General features: G+C 35.9%; 1 pseudogene; it reads left to right on the forward strand.

Annotated features, from left to right (window-relative positions):
* Positions 1-640: 640 nt before the first annotated feature.
* Positions 641-16,872, forward strand: LOC123943637 (annotated as a pseudogene).
* Positions 16,873-26,388: the final 9,516 nt, after the last annotated feature.

The following is a 26,388-nucleotide window of genomic DNA, read 5'->3' on the forward strand; positions in this document are numbered from 1 at the left end:
CCCTTTGATAATCTTAAAGTACAGAGCTATAGTGAAAGAAATGTCCACCAGCTACATGGAGGTTGAGAGACAAGAGTGAACTATGAGGAAAAGAAGGAAAATTTTTCACAATAGTTTTGAGGTTAAAAAAATTGACCCAACTATGGTGTGAAACAAAAAACAAAGGCAGAAGAACATATTTCAAAAACATATATGGTCTCTATATCTCATGGCAAAGCATATGAGAACTTGAAATAGAGAAGTGAGTTATTTTGAATTTACCCTTTGACATTTAAATTATGCTTCTTTGGTGTTATGCAGTCTCAGTGAGGGTCTTTCTGTCTGAATTACAAACAGAAAGTGATTTGTGTGATTATTTTCTCAGTCCTCCCAAGGGTAATACACATCATAATCCATGCTAGATGTATAGGAAAATAAAGTTAACTCATACATAAAAATGGAGGCTTGAGTGCATTAACTGGGACTTAGTTCCCTCAAGAAATCACAGTTAAGATTGCTCTAGAGTGAATCAAAAGTTTTATAGGATAACTTACAGAAATCAAGGGTAAAAGTACAGCCAGGCTTTTGGAATCTGACATTTCCTGATAAAAGCAGCAGATTTATCATGTTTTAACTAGGCTTATTTCAAAGAGTTAGTGCCATGAAGCAAAAACTAGCTACTGGGGCTCACCTGGGAGAGGAACTGTTAGTAAGATCATTGTGAGCTAGCCAATGTCACAGAAAGTAAAAAAAAAAATAGAGTGCATATGCATGTGTGTTTGAGGGGGCTGGCTTCCCCTCAGTCATTTGTTGTTGATTTACATAATTTGGGAGAGGCAGATATAAGTTGGTTAAGTTAAATACAAAAGTGGTTAATAAAAAATTATTTTGGAGTTACTTTTTCTATAGGACAAAAATCACTTGCATCTCTTTTGGACAACATATATACAACTTAACGCGCATATTCACAGTCTGTACCTAATAAATAGTTAATGGAAAATTACACATCCCTAGAGAATTAAATAATCCTCAGGTGGGAGTGTTAGCCCATACTTCAACATGATCTTGAAAAATAGGTCATTGTTACATATGTTTGTAACATCATTGATACATTGACTCAGCAATTCAGAAGATGGCCCTCTAGTTTGTTATCCTAACCCAGAATATGAACCAAAGTCGTCATATATCATTGCAACCATGTTTATTGCCTTTTGTTTATCTCTAAAAATTAAACTGTTCTTGTTCACTCCCCCCCAAAAAAGAAGAAGAAGAAGGCCTACCTCATGGAGATCCAGGTGAATGGAGGCATAGTGGCTGAGAAGATAGACTGGGCCCACAAGAGCCTGGAGAAGCATGTGCGTATGAACCAAGTGTCTGGACAGAATGAGGTGATCGTTATCATCAGTGTCATCATTGTCATCAAGGGAAAAGTCTTCAAAGGGGTAACCAGCTCCTGGCACACCAAGAAACAGCCCACAAGATTTTCTGGGGGCTGCATAAGATTATCTGTATTGGGGCATGGCATTCTACTCCATGGCTTTCTCTGTGGCTCAGGCTGGACAGAAAGACTACCATGGTCACACTGAGATCAACAAGATCTGCAAGATTGGCCAGGGATATCTCATCAAGGATGGCAAAGTAAGCAAGAACAATTCTTCCATTGATTATGATCTGCCTGGTGAGAGCATCAACCCTCTGGGTGGCTTTGTCCACTGTGGTGAAGTGAACAATACCTTTGTCATGCTAAAAGGTTATATGGTGGGAACCAAGAAGCAATAGCTTACATTCTGCAAGTCCTTGCTGGTACAGACCAAATGGTAGGCTCTGGAGAAAGCTGACCTCAAGTTCATCAACACCACTTCCAAGTTTGCATATGGCTGATTCCAGACTGCGGAAAAAAAGAAAGAACTCATAGAACCACTTAAGAAAGACCAAATTGCTGGAACTCAGTGGGTTAAAGCCTCTGCCTTCGGCTCGGGTCATGATCCTGGGTTCTTGGGATCAAGCCCCACATCGGCTCTCTGCTCAGCAGTGACCCTGCTTCCCTTTCTCTCTCTCTGCCTGCCTCTCTGCCTACATGTGATCTCTGTCTGTCAAATAAATAATAAAATTTTTTTTAAAAAAATCTTTAAAGAAAAAAAAAAAAGAAAGACCAAATTGCTTAATGTCAGGAGCAGATTTTCCAGTGGAAAAACCAAACAATTATATACTTTGCCAATATTTCTTTGTCTATAGCTTTTCATTCTCTTCATAGTACCTTTCAAATAGAAACATGTTAAAATTTTGATGATTTTTATTGATTATGGCTTTGATTGTGGTATCTCAGAAATCTTTACCTTACACAAGATTACAAAGATTTTCTCTTATGACTTCCTCTAGAACTTTTATAACATAAGGTTTTATATTTATGCCCATCATCTCTTTTGAGCTACTTTTTAAGACATGATGCACATGATTACACATCAAAGGTAAGATTTTTTGCATATTTATATGCAATTTTTGCACACTGTTAATTTTTTAAACTGTCATCTCCCCCCAGAATTGTTTTTCACCTTTGGCAAAAATAAACTGTACATGTATGCAGAGGCCTCTTTCTGAACTCTCTATTCTGTTCCATTGATGCATTCCTCTATATTACCATACTCTCTTGATTACTGAGCTTTATCATAAGCCTTGAAATCAAGTAGTACATCTTATTGTTATCTTTTTGAAGCATTTGTTGTTTTTGTCCATTTTTCTTATTTTTCTGGCAATTTTTATATTGTCTGAATATTTTTAATTCCAGTAAAATTAATGTAAACTGTTATATTAGTCTCAGATATACAAGGTAGTGATTCAATGATTATATACATTACTTACTGTTGTCTGAGTACTTTTTAATGATCCAATTTTTCTCCTTTGTTGGTTAATAATATAAAAGCCTTCCAATATACTTCTTCTTAGTCTTTTTCGCTATTGTTTTCATGCATTATACTTATACACATTTTATACTAATACATTATTTTGTGTGTAAACAATTAACTTTTTAACAGCTTTACTGACTATAATGCAGATTTTATAAGATTCACTCCTTTAAAATGTCCAATTCAATATATTTAGTGTATTCACAGGATTGCTCACTATCATTACAATAGAGCTTTAAAACACTTTAGTTCCCTCCAAAGGAAACTCATACCTGTTAGCTGCCCTATCCCTATTCTGAGCCCTAAGCAAGTCATTTTCTGTCTCTATGGAGTCACCACATTACATTTCATATAAATGTAATTTATATTTATATATTTATATAATTTAACAGAAAGAGCAAGAGAGCACAAGCAGAGGGAACAGTAAAGAGTGAGGAAGAAGCAGCTTCCCCACTGAGCAGAGAGCCCAACGTGGGGCTCTATTCCAGGACCCTGAGATCATGGCCTGAGTCAAAGGCAGACGCTTAACCAACTGAGCCACCCAGGTGCTGCAAGGGCCTGGACTTTATTTGTGGGAAGCTTCTAACTTACTATGCTGATCTATTCACCTATTTTAGGTCTCTTCGCTTTTTTTTAAGATTTTATGTATTTATTTATTTGTTAGAGAGAGAGAGGTGGGGGGAGCAGTAGACAGAGGGAGAAGCAGGTTCCCCACTGAGCAGGGAGCCTGATGTGGGACTTGATCACAGGACCCTGGGATCATGACCTGAGCCAAAGGCAGACACTTAACTGACTGAGCCACCCAGGCATTCCAGGTCTCTTCATATTTTTAATCAAGGGAAGAATGGGGAATAAATATTCAATTACATGGTCTTTTAAAATTACCTACACAGGGTGCCTGGGTGGCTCAGTGGGTTAAGCCTCTGCCTTTGGCTCAGGTCATGATCTCGGGGTCCTGCAATCAAATGCCACATCAGGCTCTCTGCTCAGCAGGGAGCCTGCTTCCCCCTCTCTCTCTACCTGTCTCTCTGCCTACTTGTGATCTCTCTCTGACAAATAAATAAATAAAATCTTTTTTAAAATTAAAATAAAATTACCTACACAATTCCCTCTTTAAAAAGATAGTATTTTTAATTTTTTTATCTAAATCAATTAACATATACTGTATTATTACTATACAGAGGTAGAATTCAGTGATTTGTCAGTTGCATACAACACTCAGTGCTCATTACTTCAACTGCCTTCCTTAATGCTTGTCAGCCAATTACCCCATCCCCATACCTACCTCCCCTCCAGCAACCCTCAGTTTGTTCCCTTTAGTTAAGAGTCTCTTACGGTTTGCCTCCCTCTCTATTTTCCTCTTATTTTATTTTTTCTTCCATTGCCTTGTCATCAGTTTTGGTTCTTAAATTCCACATATGAGTGAAATCATATGGTATCTGTCTTTCTCTGCCTGACTCATTTTGCTTAGCATGATACCCTTAGCTCAGCCTTAAAAAGGAAGAGAATTCTGAGACATGTCACAACATGTATGAGGCTCGAGGACACTAGGCGAAGTGAAATAATTCAGTCACAAAAAAATAAATACTGCATGATTCAACTCATAGGAGGTATCTAGACAAACTGAGAAAAACAGAAAGTAGAATGTTGATTTTCAGGGGCTTGGGATGGGTGAGTAATGGGTTATTGTTTAATAAGTACAGTTTCAGGGGGCACCTGGGTGGCTCTGTGGGTTAAAGCCTCTGACTTCAGCTCAGGTCATGATCCCAGGGTCCTGGGATCGAGCCTGGCATCAGGCTCTCTGCTCAGCGGGGAGCCTGCTTCCTCCTCTCTCTCTGCCTGCCTCTCTGCGTACTTGAGATCTCTGTCTGTCAAATAAATAAATAAAATCTTAAAAAAAAATAAGTACAGTTTCAGTTTTTCATGATGAAGAAGTTTGGGAAGTTGTTGTACATTGTGGACATATTTAACAATGCTGAATTATATACTAAAATGGTTAAGATGGTAAGTTTATTGTATGCGTATTTTACCACAACTAAAAAAATTCTGAAGACTTACTACATCCTTCATGATCTTACCGTTTCTCTCTCCGACTTCAATTCTAGCCTTCTCTGGGACCATTCCCTGTACCCTATATGCCAGAACTGATCAGTTACATGCCATTTAGCAAACTCTCCTTGCTCTCTGCCCTAACTCCCGAAAGGTAACTTTGACTTGGCAAGCCTACTTTTTGTTTAATCTGTTTTAGAAACTGATTTCTTTTTTTAATTTTTTTAAAATTTTAGTTCCAGTATAGTTAACGTACAGTGTTATCTTACTTTCAGGTGTTCAATATACTGATTCAACAATTCCATACATCACTCAGTGCTTATCATGACAAATGTACTCCTTAATCCCCATCACCTATTACATCCATCAACAACTTTCACATGCCCTACAATTCACCCATTTAAACTGTATAATTCAATGGGCTTTAGTATAATCACAGGTAAGTGTAACTATCACCATAGTCAATTTTAGAACATTTCCATCACCCCAAAGTGAAACCTTTTACCCTCCAGTTATCACTCTCCAGTCTCAGAATCCCAGTTCTAGGCAACCACTAATCAATTTTCTGGCTCTACAGATTTGCCTATTCTGGATATTTCATATCAGTGCAATCATGTAAGGTATGTCTTTGGTACTGGCTTCCTGGGGTACATCCATACCATGGAATATTTAGCCATAAAAAGGAATTAAGTATTGATACATACTACAACAAGGATGAACCTTGAAGCCTACTTATATTTCATTCAAAAGATTTGAAGTTTCTTTCCCTAAAAAGCATTCCTTGACAGCTCCAAATGACTTCCTCCCCCAAATCCTACTTACCACTATTTTAATCCTTAATTAGCCAGGTGTCCCAACTAGACTTGAATATTTTTTGACAACTATAAAATCTTATACAAATCTATGTGAACATACTATTTTATCCACTTTTTTTCTGCCCTTCCCTACAAGAATTCATTAATTTAAAAACAAACAAATCAAGATTAGTGTTTCTCAATACTGACTTCATAGTAAAATGACCTAGAGAGATCTAAAAAATTCAATACCTGTGGGTACCTGGGTGGCTCAGATGGTTAAGCATCTGCCTTTGGCTCAGGGTTCTAGGATAGAGTCCTGCATCGGGCTCTCTGCTTAGCGGGGAGCCTGCTTCTCCCTCTCCCTCTACTGTTTCCTCTGCTTGTGCTCTCTTGTTTTTTCTGTCAAATAAATAAGTAAATTTTTTTTTTTAAAAATTCAATACCTGTGCCCCAACTCAGGTCAATTACATCACAATCTCCAGAAGGAGGTCTGTGAATTGAGACCTCAGTATTGTTTTAATTTTCCCAGCTGATCCACAGCCAGGATCAAAAATTACTAATTTAGACATAGAAAAGCCTTAGTCACTCTTCAATATGTTGTATGTATAAATTAGTGGTACTGTACTAATTAGATCATGACTTATAGCACTTATTTCTCTATGATGACTTTAAAACAAAAACTTTTTATAAGATAGCAAATATAACTTTTTGCAGAATTGTATAAAACACATCCATTTTTCTGGATACTTTTAGTTTTTTCACTTTAAAGCAGAAATCTCTAGCAAATAGGTAAATACCCACAAATCAATGATTCTGTTGCCCCTCAAAATAGATCACTTGCATATATTTCAACTATTAATATTAGTTGTATCTTCTTTTTGTACACCCATTAAAGTTTATACACCTACTTGAGTGCGAGAAGTCAGTCAAACTGTATTCTTTAAAAGTCCATAATGCCATTAATCAATGGTATCTTTGGGCTTTTTTTTTCCTTGAATACTTTATTTTTTATTTTTTAAGAAAGTTCTGAGCCCAACATGGGGCTTGAATTCACAACCCTGAGATCAAGAGTCTCATGCTTTACTGACTGAGCCAGCCAGGCACCCCGTAAGTGGTATCTTTGGATTGTTAAAATTTCTGTCAGGTATGATAATGAATACAGTCTGCATTGAAAAGATCTTTCCCTAGTTCTTCCATGTTTAGAAAGGGACAAGCAAGGAACGCAAAATTTTAACAGCTTCTTGGATGTTTCTGATAGTTTTTACCCAGCTGATAACTTTTTGCCAAGAATTTATCTTCAGTTTTCTAGACTAACTTGTACGTTTCACATTATGAAATTTGAATACCAAGATAAACTTTGATACTAAAAGTCATATCTCTTAAAACATCTCTGACAAATACAGTTGAAGATTTTAAGGGAGGGAATAGAGTGATTTCTATATATCCTATATATTAAAATACAACAAAATGATATTTTATTCTTATAATAATAGAGACTCCATAGGTTAAGAACCGGTTAAATACCCAGAAGGTGACAGAGAAAAGGAATAACACAAATGTACTCAATTTTGCTAATGAATTTAAAGAAAAAAAATTGAAAGCACAGACAGAAAGGTATTTTTAATAGTAACATCTATAAGATTCAATCTTTAAAATGAATGATGTTTATGACCACACATTGACATTTTCTTATAATAAAAAGACATATTTATGATCATAGTAGAGATGCTCCTTCTACCTTAAGAAAAAATAAAATTACCCCCAATGACATACAATTTAATCTTTAGACCTGAGGTATATTATGTCAAAAAAAATTTCCCTATGATTTCAAATGATAAATATTCACAAAAGCCTAATCTTACTTGGTACTAGTTATATGGAATGCCCCCTGGGCATGAACATTGTAATGTTGGAGTCTCTTTCCATCTTTCTTCATCTGCTTTAGCATTTGTTAAAAAACTTATATGAGTTAATTTACACAAAATTTACCAATTTTAGGTAAATGAAAATTGAGTCTATTCTATCTGCCTGTCCTTGAAATGTCCGTTACGAAGTTTTCCAAATCATTTCCAATGAAAGGCATATAGTGATGTTTACATCTCCTCTGAACTTTCTCTTTTATTTTAGTCCTTGCCATGCTGTCATATATTTTTTACCTCAACAGCTACATAGCAAAATAACGAATGATCCAAAATTTGACATTTCTCCTTTTTCCTAACCTGTATACCTTTCCAAATAGCTAATGTTACAGACCTCAGTCACATTATGCATCCCAAGTGATGCAGAGCTGGGCTCTAAACAGGTGGACACATCTGTTCCAGTCCATCAGACTTGACTTACACTGACTGCGTTCTGTAATCATAATGGTTTTTATCCCAAATTACAGTGTCAATCTGTTCAGAATTAATATGTATTACTCCACCGCTTGTTACAAAATTTTCAGTTTATTTATTGGACCAAATCCTGCCCTAATCACTTAGGCACAATTCCCACTGAAAACCTAAAAGAGAAAATGTGTATCCAGAGGTTATGTTTTCATTGCATGTCAAAAGATATTTTTGCATAAGTGGATGTTATTGCAATTCCCAATGAATGCTCTTTCTGTGTCAATAGTGAAAACTATTTAAAATTTTAGTGTGCTGGTTTGGATCATTTTTAATCACTTCTTCCAACACATGTTGTATCCCAGTGTGGATATTCACATAATGGAGAGGGAGTTGACAAGTTATTTTCTTCACACAGAATGTAGCTTATATTTTTAATACTTGAGAAATTATAGTTTTAATTCCCTTTTCCCTTTGTGTTGGGTAGTTTTTGAAGACCAGGAGTCCTTGAAGCCACAGCTCTGTTTTATTATAATGTGATGAATCATTTCACTATGATTTTATTTTCATTTCCTCATCTGTTTTCCCTGAAGCTAACTAAAAACATGGATTTTATTGAAGAGGGAAAAAAGTTATTAATTCGTAATTACTATGTAAAGGTTAATCTGGCCAGCACCCTCCAAATGACTTTCCTACCAGCTGGTTATTTTATTCTATTTTTTTTTTTCTCTCCTGGTGGATAATGGAGAAAGGTAAGTCTCAGAAGGTGATGAAAATTAAAAGCAAAATCTTAAAAAATAAATGGGTCAGAAATCTGATGGAAGAAAAAGACTAAATGATACACTAAAATATTAGCGTATGGTTTAAGTTTCCAAAGTTTAAGTTTCCAAAGGAAAATGAAATAAAAAAAACAATAGCAACAACTAGTGTATGCGATTTAAAAACAAACGAACAAAGACAAATGCTCTGCCCTTCCTGTCCAAGGTCAGACTAAGTAGGTAGAGGTGATTATATTACCATGTTTCTAATCAGCACCTCCACCTGCCTACCATAGGATATGAAATGGCAATAGTGCCTATGTCAGTACAAATCCCATTGACTGGATGCATCATACATGAGGAAGTTATAACCCAAGTTTAAACAAGATCAGCGGATGCCTGGGTGGCTCAGTTGGTTAAGCATCTGCCTTCAGCTCAGGTCATGATCCCAGAGTCCTGGGATCAAGTCCCGTATCCAGCTCCCTGCTCGGCCGGGAGCCCATTTCTCCTTCTGTCTGCCACTCACCCTGCTTGTACTCACTCTCTCTCTCTCTCTCTCTCTCTCTCTGTCCCTCTGACAAATAAATAAATAAAATCTTTTAAAAATATATTAAAATTAAAAAATAAAATAAACAAGATTGGAAAAGGATGATCAGAATTCCACCAAAGGAAGAGAGAGAGGAAAGAGGGAGGGAGGAAAGAGGGAGGTACCAAAGGGGAGAAAGAGAGAGAGGAAGGAAGGAAGGAAGGAAGGAAGGAAAGAAGGAAGGAAGGAAGGAAGGAAGGAAAAAAGGAAAGGTCTCATTTCTGTGCCTCCTTTGATTTCTCCTTGGTTATAACAGGCAACATAAAGGGACAGTTATCCGCAGGTGTTACCAATAGAATGCCAGACTCTGCCCAATAACCTGCCTCATAATCTGTCATGGTAACCTCGGAAGGCCTGCCCAAATTATTTGAACAAACTGCTTTGCAATTATTAGATATGTTATGAGAAAGTATGAACAGCTTGACCAGCAAAATTTCAATATATCTTCCCCCTCAGGCAAGACTAAAACTTAAAAATAAAACTCCAGAGACACTGACATTCTTCTCATCCTATAACACATACCGGTAGCGAATAAAAAGAAGGAAAAAAGGACATGAATATTTGAAAAGGCCTTTTGAATCTTGCAGGCATAAAGTAGAAGTATATATCATTCTCACAGACCCAGAGTCCATGCAGATACACATTGAAAGACATGCTTTGTACCATCATCCTCTGCTGATATGTCAGAGGAAAAGCATTCATTCTCACCTTTTCAGGGTGTCTGTCATTAGGTACATTAATATGGATGAACCACCACAAAATCAAAAGGCAGTAAGAGAGGTGAGCTTAAAGGGATAAAGGCTTTAAACTGCATTTAAGTTGGACTTCAATTGAAGACTAAACTTTGGGTTTCTATAATTACTTTCCCTCTCTACATGCCTACGAAGAAAGAGAAAATTACTAATTAGATATGCTCTCAAGTCCATTTGTCAGCATTTCACTAAACATTCCTCAAGTTCTCCTACAAATGAAGGCATTGACTGATGCTGACATGAGTTGAACAAGATCTCTTTTTTTCTGTCAAAACACCTCTTATTTTGATATATCACACTTGAAAATAGAACACAAAAGTATTTGCTTTCCCAATTCATTCTATAAATAAAAATCATATTAACTCAAAATCAGTTGAATAGCAAGCCAAATATATTTTAACATAAAAATGCTTATCAAAAAGTCAATGATAAGCACAGCTATTTCTTAACATTGAATATTCAAAAATAAGTTTCAGTTCATTCATATCCTATTTATGCACACAATTCAACATTTAAGGCATAACTGAATTAAATTATTTTATATATAATATCATTTGGGAGAAAAATTTAGTCACTGAAATGTTAATATTATCTTTAATATCTAGGCAATGAATTTGATACATAAGGAAAATGAGAGAATAATATTGTTGAAAGGGAAACAGAGCATAACCCGAGATTTCATTCTAAATTTTACTTACACGTCAACCAAGTTACTACTGGAATTTGTAAGGTCAAATTGTTTTTTGTTTTATCACACTGTAATAGAACTCAAATTTTGCTGAACTCAAATTTACTAAAAATAAATAATAAGAAATTTGTTTCTTCTTGCTAATTTCTGAATCTAGGAAATAGATTGTCAAGTGGGTAGATTGTATTTAATATTTAATATAATGCCTCAGTATTTATTTTGAAGTTTCAGGCTAAAAAGAAATGAGGTTATTTTTAAAGTCTGATCTCAATAGCTAATTTCAACAAGAATCATGGCATTACCCAGAAATGTCTAGTAAATTATAGTATTTATATACTTGTATCTGACACACTGCAAATTGAACAGATAAAAGATATTAAATCTCTCCATATACTGGATTAGTGGTTTTAGAGTATCTTATCTGGATCGAATGCAAAATTTTAGATCAGTTTTAGACAGTTTCTCTTGACTTTTAAATATTTTATAAAGAGGGGCACCTGGGTGGCTCAGTCATTGTTAAGTGGCCAACTCTTGGTTTCAGCTCAGGTCATGATCTCATGGTCATAAGACTGAGCCCATGTGGGGCTCCACACTCAGCATGGAGTCTGCTAAGGTTCTCTTTCTTCCTCTCCCTGAGCCCCTCCCCGCAGTGATGTGCTCTTTCACTCTCCTCTCTCTATCTCTAATAAATCTTTTAAAAACTTTTTTATAAAGAAAATGTGTTATTAACTCAATGTGGGGAATCTTTTCACCATGTATATGTATGCCAAATTATCAAGTTGTACACCTTATTTTACAATTTAATTGGTCAATTATACCTCAATAAAACTGGGGGAAAAAACTGATTCGTTGATGATGACCGCTGCTTTAGCAAAAATTATTTTTTTATTTCCTAGACCCTCGAAAGGAAAAAAAAAAAGTGGCAATAACACAATAGATAAATATAGCACAGGCAGTTAGTCCCATTTAAAAAAAAAAAAAAGAAAACTTAAGCTCGAGGTTGACAGAAAATGACTTTCTAAAAAAAAAAACAAAAAACAATTTTTTTTTTTTTTTTTTTTTTTTTTTTTTTTTCCCCCTTTTATTAATTTTTTCAGCGTAACAGTATTCATTCTTTTTGCACAACACCCAGTGCTCCATGCAAAACGTGCCCTCCCCATCACCCACCACCTGTTCCCCCAACCTCCCACCCCTGACCCTTCAAAACCCTCAGGTTGTTTTTCAGAGTCCATAGTCTCTTATGGTTCGCCTCCCCTCCCCAATGTCCATAGCCCGCTCCCCCTCTCCCAATCCCACCTCCCCCCAGCAACCCCCAGTTTGTTTTGTGAGATTAAGAGTCATTTATGGTTTGTCTCCCTCCCAATCCCATCTTGTTTCATTTATTCTTCTCCTATCCCCCTCCCCCCCCATGTTGCTTCTCCATGTCCTCATATCAGGGAGATCATATGATAGTTGTCTTTCTCCGATTGACTTATTTCACTAAGCATGATACGCTCTAGTTCCATCCACGTCGTCGCAAATGGCAAGATTTCATTTCTTTTGATGGCTGCATAGTATTCCATTGTGTATATATACCACATCTTCTTGATCCATTCATCTGTTGATGGACATCTAGGTTCTTTCCATAGTCTGGCTATTGTAGACATTGCTGCTATAAACATTCGGGTACACGTGCCCCTTCGGATCACTATGTTTGTATCTTTAGGGTAAATACCCAGTAGTGCAATTGCTGGGTCATAGGGTAGAGGAATCCATCAAAATCCTTGAGGAGAACGCAGGCAGCAACCTCTTCGACCTCAGCCGCAGCAACATCTTCCTAGGAACAACGGCAAAGGCAAGGGAAGCAAGGGCAAAAATGAACTATTGGGATTTCATCAAGATCAAAAGCTTTTGCACAGCAAAGGAAACAGTTAACAAAACCAAAAGACAGCTGACAGAATGGGAGAAGATATTTGCAAACGACATATCAGATAAAGGGCTAGTATCCAAAATCTATAAGGAACTTAGCAAACTCAACATCCAAAGAACAAACAATCCAATCAAGAAATGGGCAGAGGACATGAACAGACATTTCTGCAAAGAAGACATCCAGATGGCCAACAGACACATGAAAAAGTGCTCCACGTCACTCGGCATCAGGGAAATACAAATCAAAACCACAATGAGATATCACCTCACACCAGTCAGAATGGCTAAAATTAACAAGTCAGGAAATGACAGATGCTGGAGAGGATGTGGAGAAAGGGGAACCCTCCTCCACTGTTGGTGGGAATGCAAGCTGGTCCAACCACTCTGGAAAACAGCATGGAGGTTCCTCAAAATGTCAAAAAACAATTTTTAATGGGCATGTCTTGCTTTTACCCTCACTCATCCACTACCTACCCTCAAGAGAGCAGATAGATTCATCCCTTTCAGACCAAAATCATATCACGACAGACCACATAGAACCCTGAAATCGCCCCTCATCTCTCTCACAGTAAAAGCCGAACTTCTTACAATGATGGCCTCCTGTGCTCTCTGTCATTCCCCCCACCCCACATTCATCTAACACACTCTTCTCCCCTCAGTGGCTATAGAGAAACTGGCCACTTTTCTGTTCCTTAAACACATGCCTAGGATGTCTCTAATCTTGGGCCTTCACACTGCCTGTTCTCTCTACCTGGAATTCTCTTCTCCCAGGTATTGTTATAGTTATTGACTCACGTTCTTCAAGGCTTTGCTTTTAAATATCACCTTTCAATCAGAATGGACTTTATAAAGTTAAATTCCACCTTTCTTACGGCAAAGCCCCCTTTATCCTGCCTAATCATTTTTGATAGTGTTCATCATCTTCTAATGTATTACAAAATTTCTGTATTTGCTATTTTTGTTCATTATCTGCCTCTCTCCACTGCACTATTAGCACCATGAAGGCAGTAATTTTTTCCTCCAAGTTTTATTTAAATGCCACCCTGTTAACATAAACAGCAATACTAGTTTCAGATATAGAATTTGGTGATTCATTACTTACATTATTTTACCCAGTGCTCATCACAAAAAGTGCCCTCCTTAATACCCATCACCCCACACCAACCTCCCCTCCAGTAACCACCAGTTTGTTTTCTGTAGGTGAGTCTATTTCTTGGTATGCCTCTTTTTCCCCCTATGTTTGTTTCTTAAATTTCACAAGTGAAATCATATGATATTTGTCTTTCTCTGACTTATTTTGCTTAATACTCTAACTCCAACCACATCACTACAAATGCCAAGATTTCATTCTTTTGATGGCTGAGTAATACTTCATTATGGATGTATACCACAACTTCTTCATCCATTCATCAGTCAGTGGACATTTGAGTTCTTTCCATAGTTCGGCTATTGTTGATAATAATCATCAGGGTGCATGTATCCTTTTGAATCAATATTTTTGTATCCTTTGGGTAAAAACCTAGTAGTATGATTGCTTGCTCATAGGGTAGTTCTATTTTTAACTTTTTTGAGGAACCTCCTTACTGTTTTCCAGAGTGCCTGCGCCAGTTTGCATTCCCCTCAACAGTGTAAGAGAGTTCCTGTTTCTCTGCGTCTTTGGCAACGTTTGCTGTTTCCTGTCTTGTTAATTTTGGACATTCTGACTGGTGTGATGGGGTATGTCATTGTGGTTTTGATTTGTATTTCCCTGATGATGAGTGACGCTGAGTCTCTTTTCATGTGTCTGTTTGCCACCTGGATGTCTTCTTTGGAAAAATGTCCAGTCATGTCTTCTGTCCATTTTTTAACTCTATCATTTGTTTTTTAGATGTTGAATTGTATAAATTCTTTATAGATTTTGGATACTAACTCTTTACCAGATACATCATTTACAAAGATCTTCTATTCTGTAGGTTGCCTTTTTGTTCTATTGATTGTTCTTTCACTGTGAGGGAGCTTTTTATTTTGATGAAGCCTCAATAGTTTATTTTTGCTTTTGTTTCCCTTGACTCAGGAGACTTATCTGGTAAGAAGTTGCTATGGCTGAGGTCAAAGAAGTTGCTTCCTGGAAGGCAGAAATTTTGTCTTTTTTTCACTGACCTGTAGTTGATTAATATGTTTGAATTTTTGAATGTAAATTGTTTTACTAAAGTGAATATGAAGCAGTTTATGCTAAGTAACATAAACCTTTAACTTTTTAAACAAACTTTTGAATTGTAAATAATTTTAGTTTATTATTTTATATAATGTCAAGAACCCCCATATATACTTTACCCTGTTTTCTTTACGGTTAACAATTTACATAACCACAGTAATCTGTCAAAGTTAAGAAATTAACACTGGTTCAATGCCATTAAACTATATAGACTTTATTCAGATTTCACCATTTTTTTCATTAATGTCTCTTTTCTCTTCCACAATGTAAGTCAGAATACCATATTGCACTTAGTCATCATGTCAAATTGTCTCCTTCAGTCTGTGACAGTTTCTCAGCCTTTCCTTATCTTTCACAACCTTCATAGTTTGGAAGAGTACTGGCCATTTTGTGCTCTCATGATCATTTTGAGTGTGTCTGAGGTTTTCTTATGATTAGACTGGGCTTTGGTTTGGAGAGAAGAAGAACACAGAGGCAAGCTATCCTTATTACACATTAACATGATCTTCATCAGTGATGTTAACTTTGATCACTTGGTTAACACGATGTCTGCCTTGCTTCTATACTGTCAAGTTACTGTTCTTCCCTTTCCATACTCTATGCTGTATAAGCAATTTTAGGTCTAGCCCACACTGAAAGGGAAGGAAATTAAGCTCCATCTCCCAGATATAAGAGTATCTACATATATTATTTGGAATGCCTCTCTAAGGAATATGAATTCTGTCTTATTTATTCATTTATTTATTTATTTACTTTTTTCGTATATATGAACTCCTGGATATCTTTTATATTCTTTGAGTTATAATGGAATATAACCAGTGTTTATTTTGTTGTAAATTATTCCAGCTTTGGCCTTTGGAGGGGTCTTCCAAGTTTCACTTCTGTCCTGTAAAATATTAATAAAATGTTTTCACATTTTCCACAGTATTTCTGAACATTTCTGTGGGCTTAAATTATGAGAGTCACCTTTTACTCGACATTCCCCAGACACTCAAAGCATTAGATTTAGTATGTCTCTCCTTCAGCTTCAGTTAGTAGAAGCTGCATAGCACAGAGAGTAACATAGGATGAAATGTTACAGTCTCAGTCTCAAAATAAAATCCCCTCAGCTGCAGTTCATGTGGACATCTTCTCATGAATCTGCTTCCCCATGATGTTCTCCAATCTTCTGTGGCCTCTCAATCCTTCAAGAGAGTTCTCACATGTGTCCTTCTCTTATAAACCTCACAGTCCTGAAATATCCACTTTGTTTTTTAGGCAGTCTATTTAGCTTTGTCACTGTCTGCAGTGACCTTACAGATAATTGCATGAGACCTTATCTTTAGCAACAAACACAAACCGTCAAGGTATTTTGCTACAGAATTCAATTTTCTTCCTTAAAGGCAGAATATATTGTGGTTAGTTGTAGTTTGAAATAATTTTTTCTCTAATATTTATATTTTCAAATATTCAGAGGAAAAAAAAATTTAAGGGTTCTCCAGCAAGAAGCTGTAGACCTGAGACTTCCTAAAATGATTTCCAAAAATTAAAAAAATACCATATTTTAGTTTTCTTTTAGTGTAGTGTTAAAGAAGTAAGTTAGAACCAAGAAAGTAGAATGCCCTTGAAATTAGTTGTCAGAGTAATTTTTTCAGATATAAAAAAAAAAAGATTGCCATTATTGTAATACATCAGTGAATTTTCACTAATTTTCTCTTCCTAGCACTGTAGCAAATAGCATGGAGAAGGGAACTTACATATACCTCAGAGAGGCCTAAATCCTTGCAAATGACATTTCCTATTTAATTCAAAAGGCTTTTCCCATAAGATGGACTGAAATCATAGCCTGGTGGGAATATGTGATGGAACAGGCTTGGGAAAAAGTGCAGACTGAGCAAATTTCAAAGACTGATGAAATCGTTCCTGGAGTAGATTATAGAAGTAAAGATCTATAGCAAGCCAAACTGGCAAAAGGGAAATAGGTCTGGGAGAGATGCCAAACGGAGTGAGTGTTAAGGTGAGGATAGGGTCAACTCACAAATAAGGAAAATACAGTCTGGAACTTAAAGACTTTATGTTTTCAACATATTTGGCAAGATTGCAGGACGTGAACTTGGAGTTAGATTTCCTCTATGACCTATTTTGGATACATTATAGGAAGAAGCATCTATAATCAAATAAAATTATTTAGCAGAACCATGGAATCCATAACAGCATCTGGTCAGTAGTACCTAAAGCAGCCTTCCCACCAAAGAGTCTATGAACTTCCCACCAAAGAGCCTATGAAAAGTCAGAAATTACAAAGACTCTCATCCAAATTAACAAGGTGAGAAACAGTCTAAGGAGATAATATGGAATAAATCTTAACTAAGCCTAAAGAAGGTTTTTTTGGTTTGGGGGGTGGGGTTTTTGGGTTAAAAAATTCACCCCCCCCTTTTTTTTAATGAAACAGTATTGACAACCTGGAAAATGGAAGAGACCCAAGCCTGTTCATACCCCTTCAACTGACATCAAGTAACTGAAGACTAGACCATGCTGTATATAGGACCTTAAAATTTTGGTAGATCGGAGGAAGTATGAAGACAGAAAGGAGAAGAGCTGGGGAAATTTTATAGACTCCTTTACACAATAATAGTTGGAGAATAACAAGTAGACCAACCTGCCTAAGGTCAAAATTGTCAAAATATAGAAAATGCCTAAGTCTATGCAGAACATAAAAAAAAAACTCAAGAAAGACCTTAAAAATGAGATAGACTTTTAAAGATGAGTAAGTTAATAAAAACAGAGAAAAGGAGTCAGGATAATTATGCAGAAGGAATAGTGAACATAAAGACAGAGATACGGATGCAAAACGCACTGATAAAGTACAAGGGTTGCTCTCTCAGGAGGGAAGAGTTAAAAATGTATTTTAGGACCAGAAAAATAAACTGGAGTCAAAGTTAAGATGACTTTGAATGACTTAATAAAAGTTTTAGGAAAACTAATTGTCTATAACATACAGAATGCTTCTTGTAAGGATACAAATTAAGATTGTTTTTACTAACCAGGAACAAGGTAATGAGTAAGAGGATAAAAGAAGTAGATGTCAAAAGAATTAACTGAGTCAAATATGAATCAGAGGTTTGAGTCTCAGTGGTTAGAATTGTGAAATTAGAAAAATTAGAAATAAGAGATTTTGGTTACAAAATAATTTCTACTGATAAATGTTTAATTTCATATCCTTAAAATATACACCTATAAATGTAGAACAAGTCTAGGAAGACTGGACTCTAAATGCAGAGTTAGAAGTCACCTGCATGGACACGGTAACAGAAGCTCTGAGAAGGGAAAGTTCAAGGAGGGAGGAGAACAAAGGTGCTTGGGCTAAAGTTCAAAGAATACAAACCCCCAACAGCAAGAGCAGAAAGAATGAATCTAGAAGAAAGGAAAGGTGGGGCTCCTGGCTAGCTCAGTCAGTAGAGCATGTGACTCATGACCTCAGAGTTGTGAGTTTGAGTCCTATGTTGGGTGTGGGGATTACTTTTTAAAAAATGGAAAAAGAAGGAAAAGAAGAAAGGCTGAGGTGTTAGAGGAGGAAAAGGAGAAGGAGAGGAACAGAGTAAAGGAATCCTCAATTCTCACTGTCAGTTGCACTGATTTGTATTTCCAAGACTGGGAAAAATAGATATGAGCAGATGAAAATCGGAAAACCAAATGAAAACAAAATTGTTTATTTTCTCTAAAATATTCAGTTACCAGTTGTCTGTTTTTCTTGGCCTAATTTTCGGTAGTTCTAGCACTCAGGATATGTATCTTATTTCATTGTTTAGGTTTTTCTTTAAGTCTAAGGACATGATCTATGGATGACTATAAGCCAAGCACTTTCTAAGGCATGTGATTGCTTGTTCCTCCCAAATTAAAATTAAACAGAAATTACTGAGCACCCTTCATTAATTGAGGAAGATTCTCCTTCTGTGAGTACACACTAAATACACTGTGAACTCACTCTAAAAAGTTCAAACACCCAGCTCACCTATCTTAGACTGATCCCCAGTCATCACATGAATACACTGGATTTTTACCTATTCCTGAAAGGTTCAACCTCTCCCAGTCTGCCCTGCCCTGCTAACCTGCCATGTTTCTTTCTCTTCTCTCTCTTCTTTTGTACTCCCTTTCTCCTTGCTCACCCCATCCCTTTATCAATGCAAGTCTCTCCTCAGGTGAGAGTACTTGTTAGTAACATTTACCACCACTTTTCGATCGGATCCTTTGACTATTGGAGTAAAATCATTTTAATCAATTTAAATACAATCATTCAATGAATGTGTATTCAGAATTCACTACCAATGATAGGCACTATACTGGTTATAGAAAAACCAGTTATTAGGAGGAGCTCAGTCTATTGCAAGATATACCATTTTTTTCGGATACTGTTTAAGTTATCAGATAGATACAGTTATGTGAATAGACAAGCAACAGATAAAGAAGACTAGAAAAATCAGGATACCATCTGAAGGACTACAGTTGGGTAAACTTCATAGCACAAACATGTATCTCTAAATGTGATGGACAGGAAGGGAAACATTTCATTATGAATCCACTCTTTTTAAGCCATATGTCAATGGTTTACAGTTTCTAAGACAAAAATAGTTAATTTTATATTAACGCAATTTGAAACATTTCTTCCCTTGGGAAGAACATTTCTTACTTTCTGTTGAATGCAAATAAAGGAAAATAAGGCCTTAGTATACTCAGTTCTTATAAAAAGCACAATACAGTATCTCCTTTTGCCATCAGTGGCTATTTAAAAACTTGTAAGTAGGCAATATAAATATGCTAGCTCCCATCAATATCTCAAATAAGTTATTTTTCCTATTTCCAACTGCTAAAGAAAATTCCATCTAAGGAATTAAGTTGCTTATAGATTTTCTCTTTATCAATACTAAATTGTACCATCTATATATAACTAATACTTTTTTATAAAATAAGAATTTTTGTAATTTCTTGTTCTTATTGATTACTGCTTTACGTAAACCAGGGGTATAATTATTTTATCTGAATATTTTAATCCTGTTTTTACTACTAAATGTTTACCTAGCCGATAATGCATGTATAGTGGTTGTAATTGGTGTGGTTTGTAATTATGCATATCCAGATTAAACAAGACAAATGGCAGAGCTGGTAATGGCATCATATTAAGAATATAGATATATTAAAAAATCTATTTAAAAGTATAATTATAAAAAGGGAATGAGAGCTATTTTAAACTCTTTTCTAGGTATAAATAATCACATTTACCAAAGGGTATTACAGAAATCACATAAGCAAAAGATATTACAAAGTATTATTAGAGAAACAATTGGAACTCAGACTTCTTAATAACTACTTGCTACTGCTGGCCAAATACAAAATGAGTGTAATCTACCATGATTAATTGCTTGTGTTTTTTTCCCACTCTGTATAATTGAGAAACAGTGTAATCAATGATATAAATGTAACTCTAATGTATCTTTCATACACAGCTTTAATGGCTTTTATTCTCTCCAACCTTTCCTATACATAAGAGCAAACTGTATTTGCAAAAGTTTGGTTTCTATTATTGCTCTTATCCCAGGTGACTTGTAAGTGAATTTTTTTTAATCACATTAAGCATAGAAATGGATTTTAAGATGAAAATATACTTTATTTTGATATTTCTGGTGATTAATGTGGCAAATGAGCTTTAAAACATAATGCACTATACAAAAGTAAGAAATTATATCTTAATAAAAGCACGAGTCAAATAAATGAGCTGACCTGTATTGTGTGCAGTTTCTCAGCTGCTACAGAAACAGATCAGCTAGGGAGTTGACTTCTGCCCTACTAACTGATACACCTTCTCCACCATCCTTCGGCACAATCCTAGTAGCCCACTAGGAGCACTACTTAGGAGTCACTGACATCAGCTGAATGACCCTTCATCACCTCCAGTCCTCTCTTAAAACTTCCATTAAAAGAGGTCAAACGCTGCCTCACAGCCTGTTAGCAGCTCCCACCTGAAAGTCACCCAATTTTCATTTACAATTTGTTAGTCATTTGTGATGTATTTTTCATCAGTGCTCTTATTTCAGCTTCCAATTCTTTCAGTGTCTTTTCTCCACCTGCTCAGAGAACTGCCTGTGATTGGAAAAGTTAAGGTGATAGTGAAGAAAGTTTAATTTACTTCCACTTTTACCCTTTAAGATTTCTTCTCTTTCTGGCTCTGAGGTGATGAGACAACATTCCCGACAACCATAAAGCTCCCCTTTCTGTGATTAATAAATGCAGTATCATCCCAGAATATCTGTTTAATATTAAAGAGTAGATAGCAATCTGTGCTATCAAGGAAGATCTCTCCAATATACACTCTTTCTTTTCCAAAATAAACCTGCATGATTTTATCCCCTGTAATCTGCCATAAATACAGAAGATGACACACAAAGAATTATTTCAAAATATTAGTGTTTTCTTATTCCAGGGTAAGTATAGGAAGCTCTAAGAGTATTCAGTTAGTGATTGGTATATATGTTATTATTGCAACCTATTTTTCTACCGATCTAAGGTTCATTACTGAAGTACCTAGCTTAGAGTGTTTACAAAATGAAAGATCCACCTCTCTGTATAAAAATAATCTCTGTAGTTATGCCAGCAAAGATAAAATTTATGACTCTCAATTGTAAGGCTCCAAAGCCAGCACTCATAGTCAATTGCACTTTTCAACCAATGATCTCCAAGTGCTTTACCAATAAGGATTATTGAAAGTGTTTCACACAAGAGCAAATACAAGTGACTTATCAAAATCATGGAGCAAATTTCAAACCAACTCATGAACTAAACTCTCTATCTCTGTCTTTTGGTCTCTCTCTACATATTTTTCATATCTATGTTTACATATTTATTTTAATGGTCAAATCATGACGGCCACTTCTTCATTTTTTTCAATTAGGGCCTATTTATATTAGTAAGTATTATAAATTTATAGCATGTAGTTACTCATCCATTGTAAAGACCACAAATATATACATACAAATACACACACACACACACATTATTCAATTTTTATTTAACATTTCATTAAAATGCATAGGAGTCTATTTCAGAAATATGGATCATAAAAAGCAGATGTACAATATAGTGAATTCTCAATATTCGTCTGAATGGAAGAAGAAAGTACATAGGTTGTCTAAACCTACAAATGTTTTAAGTATCAATATTTCCCTTAAAGTCTTTGAATACATTTTGGTGTTTGGATGTCCCTGTATTTGCATCCTGGAAAGATATAATTAGTCAAACTGAATTGTAAAACCTTCTGTAGAGACACAATGTGAGAAGAGCAGCACACTGGCCAGCTTCTCTGCAAGAGTTCTGACTGCAGTTCCTGCCTCTGCCCCAGGCTGCCCAGAAGTGCAATCATCTCCTGAACAAAAGGCAGTCATCCTCCTTCTTTCTAAGTTTGCCCTTTTCCTGGCTGATACCTTTCTTGTAAAGGAAATGGCTGTTATGTATTTTTGGTAGTAAGTTTATCTTTAATCCAAATCCTCTAGGCTAATAACTGTAATTGAAGGATGGACCACTGCCCCAGTTCTATTACAGTACCTATCATCTTGCACTGTTTTTAGTAATATTCATGTCTACTTCTCTGTGAGAAGGAACCCCATTTATTCCCTCTTATGCTCACTGGTGCTACATTGTACCCAGTGTAAGGTGGCACTGGGGAGAATTGGAAAATGAATTAAAAAAAACAAGTAGAATAATGAATAATCAAGATTTACATTTGCTCACATCAACTTTGGGTCTATTTTGCCCAGTAACACCTCCAAGGATTACAAATAGAAAAGCACTTTTTCAAGCCATCTCTGATGCTTACTCCACACATGTTTGAAGAAGCAGCTTAATACACCATGAATATGACATTCTATAACAAAATGCAAAGCAAAAGCAAACACTAAAACTGGTGCAGATATTTTACGAAGTGCAATGTCTAAGGGGAAAAACCTTACATTTATCTTTAGAGACATCTAGTATGTATTTAGTGTGCGACTTCATTTCATTATAATACCAGCAAATGTTTATCTTGCTTTTCCTTTTTTTTTTTTCTTTTCTTCAATCCTGCAATTGAGGGAACTCTTCCTTCTAACCTTCTACAAGGCGACCAGTCAGCAGACAACTCCAGACTCACATTTCATAATACAAATCCAGGAACCCAGTGGTCACAGAAAAGCCTTCATTGTTATTAGTTCCAGGACCTCTGGGATATTAATTCATCATCTACCCTCTCATCACTCCATCCATTATGCTTGTCTATATAGCTCACGTGGAGCAAAGAATGATGCAAACTCGCACTAAAGCAATAGCGTGAGATTACCAACACAATTACTTTCAGTGCGGGTAGGGAATTTTCTATACCAGCAGAAATGACTACAATCTGCTTTAGAAATATCCTTGTTGCTGCGGCCTTTTAAAGCTGCTACATAAGTGAGATTAGTAATATTAATGTATTCTTTAGTGAGGAAAGATATTGTGTGTGGAAAATTAAATAGGACCATCCATTTTAGAATTGAAATGCTAAGCTAAAACCTTCTTTTGCAGCCTCATCCTTCTTCTAGAGTGTGGTACATGTGTCAGTGTTAGAGGAAAGCATCCTGGCTCTTTTCCTTTGTTTGGATCCGGTTGTATAAACAACCGTAGTATCCATTTCCTCGGCTTACAAATTCTGCAATCAAGCAAGGCAGAGAAAATCAGCCATTTTATTCTTCCTTCAAAATGCATGAAAATATCAGCTGCCTTTTCCATGCTTTCACACGCAACATCAATGCCCTGATACAAAGCAAATAAGTGTACCTAGTTAACCAATTAATATTGGGGGGGGGGGGGTCATGTTCCCGTGAGTTAACTTGCAAAATTCACTTGCAAAATTCAGAGATTATCAACTACTCTTTTGAATGAACTAGGAATGTAATTTTGTCTCTCACAAATATAGAGGCTTTGTGCTAACAAAGATTTTTCTCTGAACACTGCTTTTCACCCCTTAAAATGAATGGTAATAAGTAGAGGCCGTAGAACAAGCAACTCACTTCTTCTTTTTTTAGACAGAAGCCGAGCGCCATCTGCTGGTTTCAGGTCTCCATGACAGTCTGAGCATCATGTAACTCAGAGAGGAATTAAAGGATTGTAATCGTTCTCACGTTGTTTTTAAGAGTAAAAACCAGTCTGGACTTATGTAAGAAAACCTAATGAGCACTAACTTCATATCTGAGTACGATAATACACTAAGGGCAATGATCCCCAGAAAAACACATTTCTACATCACTGAATTTATTCTTATCCTGCTCAGCTGTTTGAAGTTGCATTGTTCAACTACGGTTCTCTGCATTTCCTTTGAAGAGTAAGCAGTAAAGGTGCAGAATGAAAGAGTAAACATTTTACCGGACCTCCTCCCTATGTAAGTAGACAATAATAACCCTCACACTAGAAGTCCATTTTTCACAAATTCTTTAATCTGTTTAACTACTTACATATTAGAATGTCACCACTTTATGCAGAAAAAAATGCAAAATGCTATCCTACTGGTACTATTACATCATTTTTTAAATTTTGGTATTTTTTCCTATTGTCTTTACAGTGAATTTGCATTTTCATTATTTTTCATACCATGAGATTCTTCTCTTCATCTTTAGCAAAACAATTGTACAACTATAGAAGCAAAACAGTTTAATCCTCACATAGGAGCATGGTTAAAACAAACTCTATAAATTGAATTGTATTCATTGTTTCATTTTTTGTATAAGCCAAAAGATAGACAGATAGAAAGATACCTAGATACATCAATATATTAAGGAATAGAAACTAGGCAGATAAGGGAATTTTTAAATAAGTGTTTAAAAATTAAGGTTATAATTTGTTTTTCAATTGCTTTTTCAAAGGAACCTTTTACAGACGGGGTGGGAGAAGCCAGAAAACTTTAGATCTCAACAAGAAAAATCATTCTTGCAGTGGCTTTATCTTGCTAGCATTTTAGAGTCCAAACCTGTCATAATGAATGCAAGCATAAATCCACGGCCAGTGACTGAATCTATCAGCTTCACGAGCAAGCATTTCCAATCATAAATATAGGCTGACTGAAAGCCAAGGCCAGGTCTTCATGAGGATTTATAGAGCTATTTAAGGAAACTGTCTAAGACTTAATCCCAATGAACAAAAACAATTTCCACAAATGTGAAGGTACCTTACACGGAAAATTTTGAATAAATAGAAGGGCACATAATGGAGTTTTTAAGCTATGTTCTCCCCAGTATGTGGACAAAAGGCAGTGGAGAGGAAGATAAACAACAAACTTCAAATACTACCAGAAGTAAAGATAGAAGAAACGGGACAATAGCACTGCTCAAGGAGAGAACCAGAGTCTATTTCTGGGAAGACACACTCATACTGTGAGGGTCTACTCACCCCTGCCCTCTTCAGTCATGAACTCCTTCTCATACCAGCTCAATCTTTACTTCCTCCTGGAAGTCTTGACTGACCTGCCTGAACAGGTCAAACTGTCCTATTATATGCTTCACAGCACATGTACCTCAACTTCAGAGCTTTTATCATAAATGCAGGTTTATGGGCTTACCTGATGAATTTCTGTCTCTCATATTGAACAGTTGTAGGCATCATAAAGATAGCATTCTACCCTGCTAGAATGCAACACTGTATCTAGAAATTTAAAAAAAAAATAATCTCAAAGGACAGGTGTTTAATGAGTGAGTGAATTAAAGAATCAGTGATTTAAAAAGTAAAGTATTTGTTTGACATGGATTCACGTTTATATCTTATTGGGATTCTTATCTTTATGTATTCTATGCTCAGTTCTTATCCCCAAACTATAAATGAAAAAATGTAACAATAACAAATGGAATTGAGCCAAATTCTCAGGAATGTAAGATACCCATTTGAAATTAATTAAGTTCCTGAGGAAGCCTTGTAAACAATCTTAGGTCATTAAGTTAGTAGCCTCCTAATGTTGCCACAGATTGCGTGTTGTCCCTTTCAATCTTTCCCCTACCCTGGCATGTCAAGTGGCTGACTTAATTTTTTTTTCTTTTCCTTGCTAATATTAACCAAAATAATGACATTACTATTTTATGTTAAACATTTGCTAAACTCAACTCAATGCTCTAAACAGATGAGTGACACTGATATTTGCAGAAAATATTGCTTTCATAGTCCTAAATACGAGGGTAGGGTAGTGGTAAGCAATTAAGTTTGAAACAGCATTTTCTTTAAAGCTGAAAGAGAACAGGATTTAATAGGAGGAAGTATATCACATAAAAATTATTGCATGATATATTTTGCCAGATATATTTTTGTCTGTGTGTGCTCTTGTACATTGGCAAGATGTAAAATAGAGTTATTCCCTTAGGAACCAATCAAAAAAAGCATGAAAGCCATGGGGCTTAAGCAAGGGTCAGCAAACTTTTCCTGTAAAAATC

Source organism: Meles meles, chromosome 6 (assembly GCF_922984935.1).
Source record: "Meles meles chromosome 6, mMelMel3.1 paternal haplotype, whole genome shotgun sequence".
NCBI lineage: Eukaryota > Metazoa > Chordata > Mammalia > Carnivora > Mustelidae > Meles > Meles meles.